Genomic DNA, 14,776 nt, shown 5'->3' with positions numbered 1-14,776 from the left:
AAGAAAAAGTGAGGTGGTCCCATGTTAGTGGCCCATTTTATGGCACAAGATGTATTTTTCACTGCAGGTTTTGACAGAGTCTTTCATTGGTAATAGAGAAAGACTGTTCAAATTAAACACACACACGTATATACACAGAGCAATTGTGTATCTGCACACACTATAGATTCAACAAATCCTAAAGAGAAGAAAGCTTACGTAGAACACTCCTTACCCTTTATACAAAGGTGATTTCACTAAGCTTCAAAAAGTACATGCAATGTTTTTAATATTTGAAGTTACCTAAATGCTACATGGGAGGATGAAGGGTTCTGTTGATCAAATTATAATCATTGTAATCATCCTCCCTCTTTGCTTGGCTTTAGTGTAAATCATTGTAATCCCCCCTCTTTGCTTGGCTTTAGTGCACCCAGGTTGATTTATTAATGTAGTTTTGACTGTTGTGCTCGCTCACAAGATCATAATTGGGGTTAAAAAGAATAAGACTTTTCATTTTTTATTTCATAAATTTCTAGGTATTGTTTTGAGAATTTAGGCCTTCTTTAGGGCCAAGTAAGATGTATCTCACATCAAACGTATTGCACATTTGGCCTCTGGAATTAAGGGGAAGAAAAGGTCCAGCAATTCCACTGTTTGAGATTTTCTTTGATGTATTACATATCAGGTATTGGCAAAAAGGAAATCTGAATCATTTTTCTAGATGCTTTTCCTTTAATTCTTTCCCTTATGAAATGCTAGGACTCTGTTACTTAAGACCGCAGCATGAAAATAAGAGCCAAAAATATATTCTGGTTGTTTTGGGGCAATGAAGTTTAACTAAGGCCCAGTTTATGAAAAATGTGAAGACAGATAAAAATTGTGAGAAAGAAAATAAAGCCCACTTTATACTGAAATTCTGAAGGAATGTGCCAAATGGAACTGAGCTCAGACCATAGAATAAATGTTGCATTATTGAATATCTGCTTATGTATTTGTATCTTGTGAATATAATTTTGCTGCCATGTAACGCTGGGGGTGCTTAATAAAAATCATTTCACTTGGAAGATGAGCGAGTACGGGGCTGTTGCACATAGAGGCTAGCTTATAGGTTGGACACAAAGGGATTGTGAAGTTTAAATCTGAGGTAAAAGAGGAAGCTTCTCTTCTGCCCTCAGCCCTCCCCATGTTTTCTACCCACCTATTTTTTCAAATTATTACCAAAATTAACTTAATCGATTCTTGATTTCCTTATCTAGTATTCTATGCATGTAATGCTTACCGGTCATAATCTTGTAGAAGAAGAGGGGTCAGTGGAAGAATATATTAATTCTGATAAATGTGCTCTAGAAAAATTTTCCAATTCTTCTCTGATCACGACATTGCCATGACTGTTAATTACCCCATAAAGAAATCCACTCTGCAAGCCCAGCAACTCTGTGACTGCTACTATACCCACCCTGTTCTATTCCTATCTTGAAGAAAGGGCACGGTTCTCTGATTAGCGAAGGATGAGACTTAGCTCCTCGTGGTTCTCCCCAGGGAGACAGCATCTTCAACTCCGCTGGGCTACTCCTTTGACACTGATTTCAATTTAGAATTTTCCAAAAATAGGACGCTTATGCTTTTTGATTTGGTGTTGCTGCCAGATTGTTTCTGCCACTATTACTGCAAGAATAAAAGGACAGTGGTAACACTAATTTGTAATTTATATACTGAGATGTATGCCCTGGGGCATTATCACTCTACCCACACTGGAACTGCTGATGATTTCATACTTCCATAAAACCTGGACTTGATACAGGAGATGTCTACTCTTGTAATCCAGATGTTCACCTCATATCCTGCTCTATTTTCCAGGATGATCAAGAGCAGGAACATCATTCTGTTATGAAAATCCTTTACCTCAATGTTTGAGCCATTTATAAGATTCCAATGGGAAAAAGTATAATTTTTAATGTGACATATATATGTGTGTGTGTGTATACAGTCTATATTTTTCAGGAAATACATAAATATTTAAATTAGCTATAACAATAAAAATAGCAATAATTGGAAGGATTACAGATATTGCTCAGAATCCAAGAAAAGAAATGTAGCAAGAATACATGAGGCCTAGAATCAGAAAACAGAATTTTTAAAACTGAGGCCATAACATAATGACAAATGTTTAGGATTATAGCTTTGGATAGTAGAACCTCATTAATATTGAATCACAAATAGATCAGTTCTTAATGAATTAGAAAACAATATACAAATGAGGTGACTTTGTCATATAAGGTATCATATTAGATGAAAAGACAGAAATGAGAGTATATTTTAATTATCCCAGAATGTTCTCTAACCCCTCCTGCATAAGGATTTCTTTGGTATTCGTACATGTATTGAAGGATTGACATTTAATGCCAAAACTATCCATATTTGCACACATATAACCGTATATATAACTAATATGCACCTATATATAAATAATTGAATTTTTCATTTTCCTGCTCACTGTTTTTATATATAAACAAAACCTGCATTTCTTCAACATTTTTTGCTTCTATGAAGTTGAAAGTTGCATGGATTTTCTTCTTTTAAGTTCCTATATAACTTCGATAACGTAGGCTTTCTAAGTACTACAAGACATGAACTAGTCATATTATTTTTCTTAAAAAACTGCATTATGTTTGATATTGTCACATAAGTTTGATGGCTAAGTCACTTACTATTGAACTTTGGTACTTCAAGTTAAGGGAATTTAAGATTTTTCTATAGAAGAGGTGACAGTCATTCTTAGTGGTTCTTGAAAGCTAATGAAACCACCGAAGTGACAAAAATGGGGTCCAGTTGAAGCTAGCCAATTTTGAGAACTGGGGGAAGGGAGGATGGCTAAGTGGATAAACCATTATTAATACAGTTCTAAGTAGGGCTCAATTTCACAAGAAATGTCAGAAATCCAAAACCACTACTCTGTAGGTTTACAGTGTAAGGTTTTCTAAAGTTTCTTCTTGAAGTTTACAAAAAGTTTGCCTCCCAATAAGATAGTATTAACCTAAGGCCCATAAATATCCAAAATTTTATGCAAGTTTGTGGATATTTGCATTATTTTTTACACAAGGTTTGGTCTCTTTGAGAAAGTGTTAAATCCAGAGAATATATGAAAGTAATTCTTAAGAAACATTATTCAAATTTCCTTGGCAATATATGTCTTTGTTAAGTCACAAAGAAATAATTTGCTAAATCTTGGATTATTCTTTTTAAAATGAGAGGGAAGTAATCATTTTAAGATAAAGAATTGCTCAAAAGCTTATTAATAATGTGGAATATCCATCTATTTCTCCTGGTCTTTTTCAGTAATTTTAGGGTTTTTGCATCATGATCTGTCAGATCTATTTTTAATCTACTGGACAATAATTCATTAGAAATTTGGGATAATTCTGGTGTTTTGATCTTGAATACAATACGGTATCTGGAGAGATCTAATAATTTCTAAGAAAACACTGTTTCCATTTCAAGATTCTCCTTGTCAAATAATTCATATTTTATTTACTTTTAGATTTTTAATGTTTTTTTTTAATTTGATAGAGACAGCGAGCGAGAGAGCGAGCATTAACAAGCAAGGAGGGCCAAAGAGAGAAGGAGAGAGAGGATTCCAAGTAGCCTCTGTGCTGACAGCTGGGCTCAATGTCACGAATCATGAGATGTCATAAAATGAGTCATAAAATGTGGAGCGGGACATGTAACCAACTGAGCCACCCAGGCACCTCTCCTTGTTAAATGATTTAAATAAAACCTGTCCCTTCCACAGCCTTATCTGGACCCTAATATGTGGCAGCAAGAAAATTTCCTATGGAAATAATGTATAATATATTACAAATGAACAATATTTTTAGGAGAAAATTTTGAGGGGAGTAATCAGAGAGTAACTCCTAATTTTCTTATTAGACAAAAGTATTAGAAAAATAATAAGAAATTACTCAAGGTGCTGAATCCGTTCAAGAATTAATTTTATGGTTCTTAAAATGTTATAAGCTAAATTTGTACATTTCCTAAGTTATTACATGCAAAAGGAAACTGTTGCCACAGTATTTACATTTGTAATTCCTATAGTTGGCAATAACAAGATAAAGAAGCTTCATGGTTTATAGAGAGGATAAAAGAAAATGGAATGGTTAAGTTCAGCCTCAGGATAAAGGAAGTTAAATTAAAAAAAATAAATGCCTGGGCATTGGAAACATACTTTTGTGGAGAAAACAGGTAAGGTGTGTTTTCTACTGATACCAAGATTAAGCACCACACAATATGTTTGAAAATCTAAAGACATATCTAAATAAAATAATCCTTAAGACAATTTCAACATAAAACATGTCCAAAATACTTCTCTTGAATGTTCCTTGGAATGCCTATGTGAGCATGTCAAGTGATATGGATCACTACTTTTCAAAGTAGGGCTTTTTAATTGTATGTAGCATAGCTGACATACAATTTTATTTTGGGTTTAGGTGTACAACATAATATTTTAACATAGAATAAGGCATTTTTGTCTTTGACTAGCTATGACTTTTAGAAAATGTTGTCCTTACAATCATGATTGCACAACTATCAATATCTCTTCAACTTTAAATATATGCAAAACCAGGAAAAATGGAAAGATGGAAATTAATGTATACTGTTGATTCTCAGTTCAAGCTCAGATCTGGAGCTATGAAAGAATGAATGTTAAAAGCTGATAAAGAACTGAAAAGCTGGGTAGAGAGAGTGTCCTATGATTGAGGAAAAGCAGCAATTGTTGACCACCCTGGTCAGAGAGTAGGCTATGGGACAGCTTTTATCTCTAACACACTGCCATGGGAAGACCATTACCAGTTCCTGTTCTTTCTGAGCAGAAAAAAGATACAAAAATAGCATCAGGCACCATAATTGTTGTGAGGGTGCAGGTAGCAATTAATGCAGGATGATTATTATTCTCCTGACCTTTATTCAAGGATTACATCCAAACCAGGAGAACAGGAAAACAGCTTTAATGGGAACGATTCCCTAAATCACCCAACGAGAATGAAATAAAGATGATGATCAAGATTATGACCATGTGAAGTCTATCCATCCGAAGCCTTACTGTGAATTGCATGAAGGTAAAGTGTATTAAGAATTTTAAAACACTGGATTTTTCATTTATCATTTTTTCTTTTATTCATCATTGCTTTACTGTTTTCTTCAGAATTTTAATAGACTCTATGTGTGTAGGCATAGCAGTAATCCTATCATTATCTCTTCTCCTATACTACTTTTAAGGACACTAGAGAAGTATTTTATTTTTTTGGTTTGAATTATGTTATCTCTGATAGTTCCCTATTAATTTCATATTGTTGTCTTAATTTCTCATTACTCATTGCCAGCAAAAAAGTAATAAAAAAGGAAAAGCTGCATGCCAATTGATTTAGATGATTTACCAGGGAAAGTAATTTCCTGTTAGGAAGAGCAATGTGCTTTGTCTTAGGTAAAATACCTTATCAGAATTATGGGACAGTAGAGCATGAAAGAGGAGGCCTTCCCTAAGCATAACCCAGAGAAGGTGAGCATAACCCAGATAGAAGATGTTTACTTTAAAAAAGTCAATTTCTCTACATAAGACACAGACAGGGATTTTTTTGTGCAGGGGAGGAGAGGGAACATGACAGCTAATGCTAGAGAAAGTTACCCTAAGAGGCAAGAGTTACCCTACCAATAAAGGGCATAATAAAGCCAGAGAGAAATTATCTTTTATGTGAAATAGACATCTAATTTTAGGATAGTAATATTTAGTATGTAAAGTTTTTCTTGCCATGTGTATTGTTATAATCTGCTGTCTCATACCTACAAAGACATTTGCACCACTATTTTGTTTATTTGTATTTATGGAGAATAAATGATGTTTTATTGGGAAAATGATCATTATAAAGAAGAGAAGAAATTTCAAGAGGAGACTTCAGGTGAGCAGCACTTGTGAGATAAACTTATAAATGAACTAATCATTAATATATATCTCCTATTAATACTGAATCCTCCTGAAGTTCAAAATAATATTAGAGAGTTAAAAAATTTCAAAGATGATTTCATTATAGTTAAAGCGTTCTTATTTAGGCATAAAGGGCATCCAATAATGCTGAAAGCCTAGAATCATCTGAAATACATTTATTTTATAAAGGGCTCTTTAATTTTCAAAGAAATAGAGCTTTTATTTGTTGCCTCTAATTTACTTTAATAAATGAGCTGATCTGAAATAAATAGAAGTATGGCTATCCACTATATTCAGTATGTTCTGTTTGTCTCTTCAGAAACTTCTCTTTCATGACGTCCCCCTGCAGTGAAACATACAGGAAGTAGTCCTGCCCACCCCACCCATTCAAGGTTTGGCTTTCCATAGTTTCAGTTACCCATGGTCAACCATAGTCCAGAAGCAGATGTCCTCCTCCGACTTACTGTTAGAAGATCAGTAATGGCCAAATGGTATGTCACAACGCCTACACATCATTCACCTCGCTTCCTCTCATCATTTAGGCATTTTTTCGTCTCACATCATCATAAGAAGGAGGAGAACAGGACAATAAGATATTTTGGGAGAGAGGAGAGAGAGAGAGACAAAGACACCACATCCACATTACTTTTATTACAGTATACTGTTATAATTATTCTATTTTATTATTAGTATTTCTGTTAATATATTACTATGCCTAACTTATAAACTAATTATCATATGAGTATATGTATATATAAGAAAAACCACAGTATATATAGGATTCAGTACTATCTGTAGTTTCAGTCATCCACTGAGGTCTTGGAATCTATCCCCACAGATAAGGGGGTATACTGTAGTTGAATGTAAGTATATTCAAAATATGTATTTTCCTAAACCTAGCATAACTGGATATCAACTGGACACCCTTTAACCTTTTGAGTTACAGTTCATAAATCTTAGAATTTATGTAGGAGGGGCATGTTTGTTTTTTCAGCATTTCCATAATAAATTGTCACAGATTGGATGGCCTAAATAACAAATTTATTTTTTCATACTTCTGGAAGATAGAAGAATAGGATCAACATGTCTGCAGAGTTCTTCTGAGATATCTGTTCTTGGATTGTAGACGAACTTTATCCCTATGTCGTCCTCACCTGCTTCTCCTCTGTATGTCTGTGTTTTAATATCTTCTTTTAGGGTACATCAGTCATATTGGTTTGGGACCTACCTTATGACTTACATCACCTATGTAATGTACTTATCTCCAAATACAGACACATTCTGAGATACTGGGGGTTAGCATTTCAACATTTGAATTTGGAGGGACACATTCTGCCTATTAAAAGGGACATATGAAACTAGTTTATTTGACAGATTTAATCACTCAGGATTCTAAAGTGCTGGGTTTGGAACTCACAGCTTCAGCAGAGGAACAGAGGGATTTTAGCAGCTGATGTGACTCTGCTCTGATTATATTCTAGGACTACCATGAAGATACACTGAAAATTCTAACACCCTGGAGGAGTATAAGATCTCATTCAGTTGTAAATCTTCCTGTCATGGGAGTTGCTTGCCAGCTCTAATTTTGAATGAACACATTAAACACAATGGTGAAAATATCAATTAAAAAATCTACTCTCCATACGATGTGTTTCTTTCCATGTGTGTTCTGCCCTAATTCACATTCTACCTAAACACAGTTGTTTGTGGCGTTGGTTTTGTCAAACTCTTAAAATACTGTTAGTTAAAATCATCTATTTTTTTCCTACTATCCTTCCTTGACTATGTTTTCAGCTCTTGCTCCTTAAAGATTGGGATATGGAGGGACACCTCTCCCTTACCACATAATTCTTTGGCCAGGAATTTCAGAATTTCCTCAAAGTTTGCAGTTATAGTTTTGACATTCTTTAACTTCAACACTGTTGTTTTTTCATTTTATATTCTCATATTTTTCTAATTTGGGTTGGTTCTTGTATGGATTTGAAAATGTATACTTACTCTAGCCTATTATTCCCAAGAATTCCCCCTTTACAATGCTTGTATCTACCTGAATGTTCCGAAGATCCCCACAATGCTAGTACTCAGGTTCCCAATTCCAATTTTTCCCCATTTATAATACAGTTCTCCTTGACAGTTTGAAATTTAGCAAAGGAACTTTGTGAACATGTAAGTAGTTTTGCGTTAATTCAAAATCATCATCCAGGAAGAAAATTCTTGTCAACAAATTTAAAATCTGTATCGCTCAATACCAGTATACATCATTTCCCTTTAATAGACTGCTTTTGAAATTCACACTCTTTTAAAAATTTAGACATTAGGCATTTACAATCAAGTGCTAACTTATTATCAGTCTTACTTCCACTATTTCCCCACCTTCTTCTTTAATCCAATAATTCATGTCAACATTCCTTTTCTTGAAAATATATTTTAACATTCCCTCCCCTGGTATTTTTATAATACTATTTACTTGATCTGTATTTTCATTTTCTTCCATTGTATCTGTCAAACATTTTTATATCCCCCCATGTCCTTATTTAGGCAACTAGCCTCATGGCAAGTTTCCAGTCCACCTTCAACGATCTGAGGTAAAGGTCCCAGTGGGAATCTACTAGAGAACTTTTGAGCTCTCCTTATCTTCATGAGCAGGAATCAGCATTAAGTATGGGCAGCAGTGTAAGTGTAATTCTTCCAAAGGAATTGCATTTGAACTCTCTATCAATTCCTCTAATCAGTGTTGGCTCCACTGGTTAGTGAAGTCGCAGAGTGTCCAGCACTTAAAAAGGCCCTGCACTTGAGGTTTCATGTTCTATAGTCAGCATTTAAAAGCTATCTTTGAATTTGTGTTTTATAAATGAGTCCTATTAGACAATGCAGGATTGGAGTGTGTAGGATTAGACTTAAGTGAGAGCCTGGCAGTGTCTGGGGCTAGGCAAGGTGGCAGCCTCCCTGACTCTGGCAAGTAGCTGAATGGTACCTTCCAAGAGGATTTGATGGAGAATTCTTTACACACTCCCTATCCAGATACTGAGTGCATCCCAGCATGGAAGCTGCAGTCTCTTGGAGGTCTGCATGAGTTGGGTGGTGGGCTCTGGAGAAAAAGAAATAGGTTTCCTGCCCCAAACCAGGGCCCTGCATTTTCATTTTGTACTGGGCCCTGTAAATTGTATAGCAAATCTACCTCCAAAGAATACCAGTTATTCTAAAGTAATAGGGGGGAAAGGAGGGGAAAAATAGTATTAGGAACTCCTTTTCTCCCACTTACATAGTTCAACATTTAAAATTAAGACTAACAGGATAAAAAGGCACTTCACAGCCACTGCCTGTATTTTTGTTTGTTTGAATGGCTTCAATAAATATTGTTATTCTGATAAATTGAATTAATACAATTCTGAAGGTAAGATATGCACATATCTGAATAATTAGAAAGCAAATATAACTGTACTCTGAGAAAAAGAAAAAGGTTCTTTATATGAAAGTTATTTTAAAAAGCAGATGATACAACTGGCACATCGTGTTAATGGCTAGTGAGAATGCATAAAAGACTTTTTCCAAAGATGGGAGATGTCTTTGTTATACAGCAATGATATTCAGAAAATATCCCCCAATGCTCAATGTAAGTCACAACTACATGCAGCCTTGAGCAGTAATTTTGTGAAGAGCAACAAAGAGGGATCTACTGCATTAGGGTGCAGATCAGTGATAACCTATGACCCTGGCATAGTCCAACAACTGTGTTATTTCACCAGGACTAAGAACTCAACCCAAACATGCGAGCTTCCTGTACCACCTTTGCTGCAGAGAATAAGATAATGAACTATCACTAAAAATAAGGGCAAATACTTAGATATGATTAAGCATGTTATGGACACTATTACATACACCATAAAAACTATTCTGAGATAGCTACTATTAAGACACAGATAAGGATTATAAGGCACAGAGAGGTGATTTGCATACTACCACAGGGATTACAAGTCGAACAGCCAGGATTTGAACTATGACTTTTCATCTCAGGACCTGTGCCCTTCACCTCTACATTTCTATCTCTCTGTTGATTCTTAGTTTCCTAACATAGGTGAATGTAATTTCAATTTTTTTCCTCAGACAATATCTGACTTATATTAACTCGGATATTTTTTCTCTCCTTCTTAGTCAACATGAGAAATAGATAGCTAGAAATGCAAAACCACTGTAGTAGGTTAGGAGTCAGTCCTTTCTTCCTCTTTCTCTCCCTCCCTGTCTCCTCTCTCTCTGTCTCTCTCTCTCTTTCTCTCCCTCAATTGCTTGAAACAGTGTAGTCATACTTCTAACAGACTAGCAGACATAAGACTAGATTGTTGAAACAGTTTATACTATAGTTATTTTGCGTTTATTTGAGCCTGTGATTTGTAGCTTTTTGAGTGATATGTTAAATGATGGTATTTGTTCAGAATCAGTCAATATAACATTTTCCAATTAGATAATTATTTTAACTTCCACACTATTTTTCATAGAATGTTGTCCAAAAAAGGGTGAAGGTATTCCAGATTAGACTTTGCAATTACTACTGTACTGAGACTGTACAGTATACCATTTGCCAGGTGGTGTTTATTAGATAGATGACATTAGAGAAGGCAGGGGAAAAAAAGGCAGAGACATGGCAAACATGTCTATGTTTTACCTATGAATTTTAGTTTTCAGTGACGTTGACAGTTAAAATAACGCAAGCCTAGTGTCACTGCTGAATTTTTTTTTAAAGTTTGTTCAGAAATTTATTTTGCTTACCTTGGAGTTAAAGAGTCAGTGTTTCTAGCCAAGACAGAATTAACAGGGTCACACAAGGTATAGGAAACTACAGAATGCAAATTATTTTTGTAACTCTGACTAAAAATAAAGACACACTTTCATACTGGTGTATATTTTAAAATACTAGAATGTATTAAGCACTTATTATGTGTCAGGAAATATGATCTTAAGACAGCACTTTATTTGTCTGCTTAGATTACCTTAATTTATTTTCTTGATCTACCCGAAAAATACACTCCATCATTCTGTTCTTTATTTTTCCCTGCTCTGACTTCATTAACATAATCATATGTTCCTTTTCTTTGACTTTGTTTTCATAAAGAACAATGATGGTTAATCAATCACCCTTTTCTCCCTACCTCTCAGGAGTCACCCTGGCTTAGCACTCAACCACCCTTCCTCCTGTAGACTAAGTTCATTAAGGGCAGCTCTGCTTCTCTTCGGAGAGGTGTGTGAGAAGTCTGAAATTTCAACTGCGGTGTGACTACTGAACCTTGTTCAAGTGGCCTGGGGGTCTCCCTGGTGGACGCAGATAAATATCCATGGCCTTTTCAGGATGAGACCTTGGTATTCCATGGGATATATTTAGCTTTACCTCTTATTGCAGGAGATGTTGAAGATGAACGCAATCCTCCTTACGCATGTTGAACAAAATAACATGCCCTACTTTTTTTTTTTAAGCTGCTGACTTCAATAAGTCCAGCAGAGCAAGTGGGCATGAGCTTCTAGCTTTAACTTAGTGCTAAGTAGACAACAGTGGATAAACTACCCCTGCTTCCATGGGATTAGAAGTGAGGACAGAAACAGTAAATATTCAACCTTAATGCATGTGGTTGTCCCAAGACCTATGGATCAGGGTCATATATGGTCTCACATGAATTCTAGGTTTATAAACTAGGTATGAGATCCAAACATGTTTTCCCATGAAAAGGTGTCAGATTTTATTAAAACACAAAAAGAACTGATGGTTCACTCTTATTATTGTGAAAATATGCCAATTTCTTAAGTCAAGTTAGTTAAAATACTCTTGAAACTACTGCAAACCCAAAGGATAAGAAAGCAATTTAAAAGGCCTGAAATTAAAGCAATGCCTCTGAAAACCAATAAATCAACAGGAAACTAGAGTGGATTCTTACCATCAGAATGAAAATGAAAGGGAACACAGTAGACAGACAAAATAAGCTGAAAGTGTAAAGAGTTTTCCTTAAGACAAATAAAAAAATCTTGAGACATTAGATACATATGAAATGAAAAATGAGATACTAATAGCCAAACAGGTCAATATAAAAATATATAGCCTTACTCACATTTACTGTTTTCAGGGAAGGCATTGGACAATGCGTCTTACTTAGTAATGTGGTCTGGGATGAAGAAAGCAGCACATTCTCAAGACAGCTCTCATTTGGCACAATTGTGGTATTCAAAAAAAAGAACCTTGAAATTAAGTGGTTTGATTACTTTCATTTTCCAAGAGATAATTTGCACATGTGGAATTTTTCCCTCAGTTATATTATATGAGTGTGTGTGTATATATATATATATATATTTTTTTTTTTCTTTTCTCTATCCATAGTCCATCACTGGGATACCATTCAGCCTCTGATAAGTTCCTAAATCTACCAACTTTATATTCTGGGACATAAGTTTTGCTGGGAAGCTTGTTGAGAGCTACACTTTATTTTTATTTCTTTTTATTTTTTTTAAATATTTGGTAGAATAAGGCTGGCACAATAATAATTGTATTTCATATTAAGCTCAATAAAATGATATTCATGACTGACTCCACACTGGATCTAAACAATTTCTGATGTCCTAAATGACTTATAACCACTCCATTAAAGAACATCTAAGACTGAAACTTCCATTTGAACCACAATTTTACCTATGCTCTGATCCAAAATTTATCATATTAGCAAATAAAAGCCACAACTTGGCCTACTAGGCTAATGTCATCAATTCAGTCCACCAGCCCTTTGCTGAAGTTCCAGTATTGTTTATTTTTTATTGAAGCTTTCAGCACATGATGCCAATGCCAAAACTGTTCAGTTAAGCTGATGCCAAATTCTTCTACAGAAATTGTGAAACGATAAATGTTCATTGTAGTGTGAACCCATTAAGATTTGGTATACTTTGTTATTAAGCAAAAGTAAGTGAAGCACAGAGCAAAGAATTTCTTAAAAAGCTTTGGCTTGCAATCCTAATATTCTGGTTTATTAAGCTAGCATGAACCATGTTGCGAATTATTTTAACCACTATTCAGGTCCTTAATTCTATAATAATGCAGTAAAAAGGCCTGCTATGATTCTAAACCCTTATATCAAGTCCTGGATCTTAAAATCTGCATAAATTTAGAAAGGGAGAGACAACACACAGGACCAAACCATTCTATTCAGAATCTATACTTATTCAACCCCAGTAAAAAGTGGGGTCTTTTTGTTTGTTTACATTTTTTCATTTCTGTTAACAAGATATCTTATTCTACATCATTATCTTTACTAGCACTCTGTTACAGAAAAATTCCACAAAATTTGTGCATTTATTGTACAACAAAACTCCACTGAAACACTTATTATTTCTGATGCCTGTTTAGCTGATGATTATGTGGTTTTTTAATGTAGATGATACTATCACCGGTAGCATGGGAAAAACTTCTCTACCATTTTTATGTAATTTTCCTCTAATTACTAGTCCTTTTATTGACTAGTAATAAAAGAACATGCAAATGAGAATAAAAATAAAAATTACACCTGGAAATAGTTCTGTTATAAACTTTAATGTGGGTACCTTTAAGGTCTCTAGTTCAAGGCATTATATACTTGCTTGTTTTGTTTATGCCATGTGTTACTCATTTTTATAATTTGCAAAAAATAATCCCGCTCCTGTCATTTTATCAGTGGACTTTTCAAAGTGTTTGTTTTGCCAGTCAACCCTTTTCCTGTTAAGATGCTGGGGCTGGAAGAGTAAAAGACGTGGGGCATCATGCAGGATCTCCGTTCTCCAGGAAGTCCGGCTGTGCATCTGACTCCTCCACTCCTGTTCTGGCGCAACCCTAATTTCACCCTGTCAAAGCAGAGTCAGCAACTGTGACTTGATACCTACTTTGGTTTTTATTTTATTCCAAATATTTTAGAAGGAAGACAAGTCATGAAGAGCATAGAAAATGGTAAATTTTATACTGCTAGCCTCTTTTCTTTCTCACTGACATTTTAATAAGGGATTGCTAAAATATTTCTTAGATATCTATAATACTAATTCTGTTTGTTTTTTTAATGAAAATGCCAAGGACCTAGAGCAACCAATGTAACACTGAAGAGGAACAAAGTTGGAGAACTAAAACTACCCTACTATAAAAGCTGTACTTATTGTAAAACTATCTTAAACAAGGCAGTGTGGTCCTGGTAAAAGATGAGACACATAGATTATAGTCTTTCCAACAAATGGTGCTGGAACACTTAAGTGTCCATATGCAAAACAAACAATCATAGAAACTAACCTTACACCATATGCAATACTTTGGCTCATAGACTTAAATGTAAAACTGAAAACTAAAATAATTCTCAAGAAATGATAGAATAAAACTTACATGAACTTGGATTTGGTGATAAATTTGAAAATATAACAGCACCATTCATGAAAGAATAAATAAAATAATTGGAATTTACTAAAATTTACATTTTCTGCTCTGTGAAAGATACTATTAAGAGAATGAAAAGACAAGCTATAGAATGCCATAAAAAGAGAGTCCAGTCACTTACCTAGTAAAGGGCTAGTATCCAAAGTATTCAAAGAATTCTTAAGATTTAAAAGATCTAAATAGGGATTGCTAGGATGGCTCAGTTAGGTAAGCATCTGCCTCTGGATTTCCACTCAGGTCACCATCTCACAGTTCCCGAGATCAAGCCCCACCTCCAGTTCTCACTGACAGCAAGAAGTCTGCTTGAGATTCTGTCTCTCCCTCTCTCTCTGCCCCTCCCTCACTCTCTCTCAAAATAAATAAACGTTTTTTAAGATCTAAATAAAATAACATAGCTAAAT

At 34.8% G+C, this 14,776-nt stretch overlaps 1 protein-coding gene across 9 annotated transcripts in view; it reads left to right on the top strand.

The window, feature by feature from the left end:
- The window catches only part of CYLC2 (cylicin 2), a 40,685-nt gene extending 33,085 nt beyond the window's left edge, over nt 1-7,600 (top strand). For 4 of the 9 annotated variants that reach the window (XM_029920770.1, XM_029920768.1, XM_029920767.1 and 1 more), the window contains 4 exons: nt 4,947-5,093; nt 6,276-6,447; nt 7,021-7,123; nt 7,438-7,598. The gene's annotated coding sequence lies outside the window, so the exon portion shown is untranslated. Of the gene's footprint in view, nt 1-4,071; nt 4,219-4,946; nt 5,094-6,275; nt 6,448-7,020; nt 7,124-7,437 lie in introns of all 9 variants that reach the window. The other 5 variants (XR_003902051.1, XR_003902052.1, XM_029920766.1 and 2 more) reach the window with 4 other exon arrangements.
- The last annotated feature ends 7,176 nt before the right edge of the window (nt 7,601-14,776 follow it).

This window comes from Suricata suricatta, chromosome 13 (assembly GCF_006229205.1).
Source record: "Suricata suricatta isolate VVHF042 chromosome 13, meerkat_22Aug2017_6uvM2_HiC, whole genome shotgun sequence".
Classification (NCBI taxonomy): domain Eukaryota; kingdom Metazoa; phylum Chordata; class Mammalia; order Carnivora; family Herpestidae; genus Suricata; species Suricata suricatta.
Note: the sequence above shows the minus strand (reverse complement) of the source record. Positions and strands in the feature narration are given on the sequence as shown.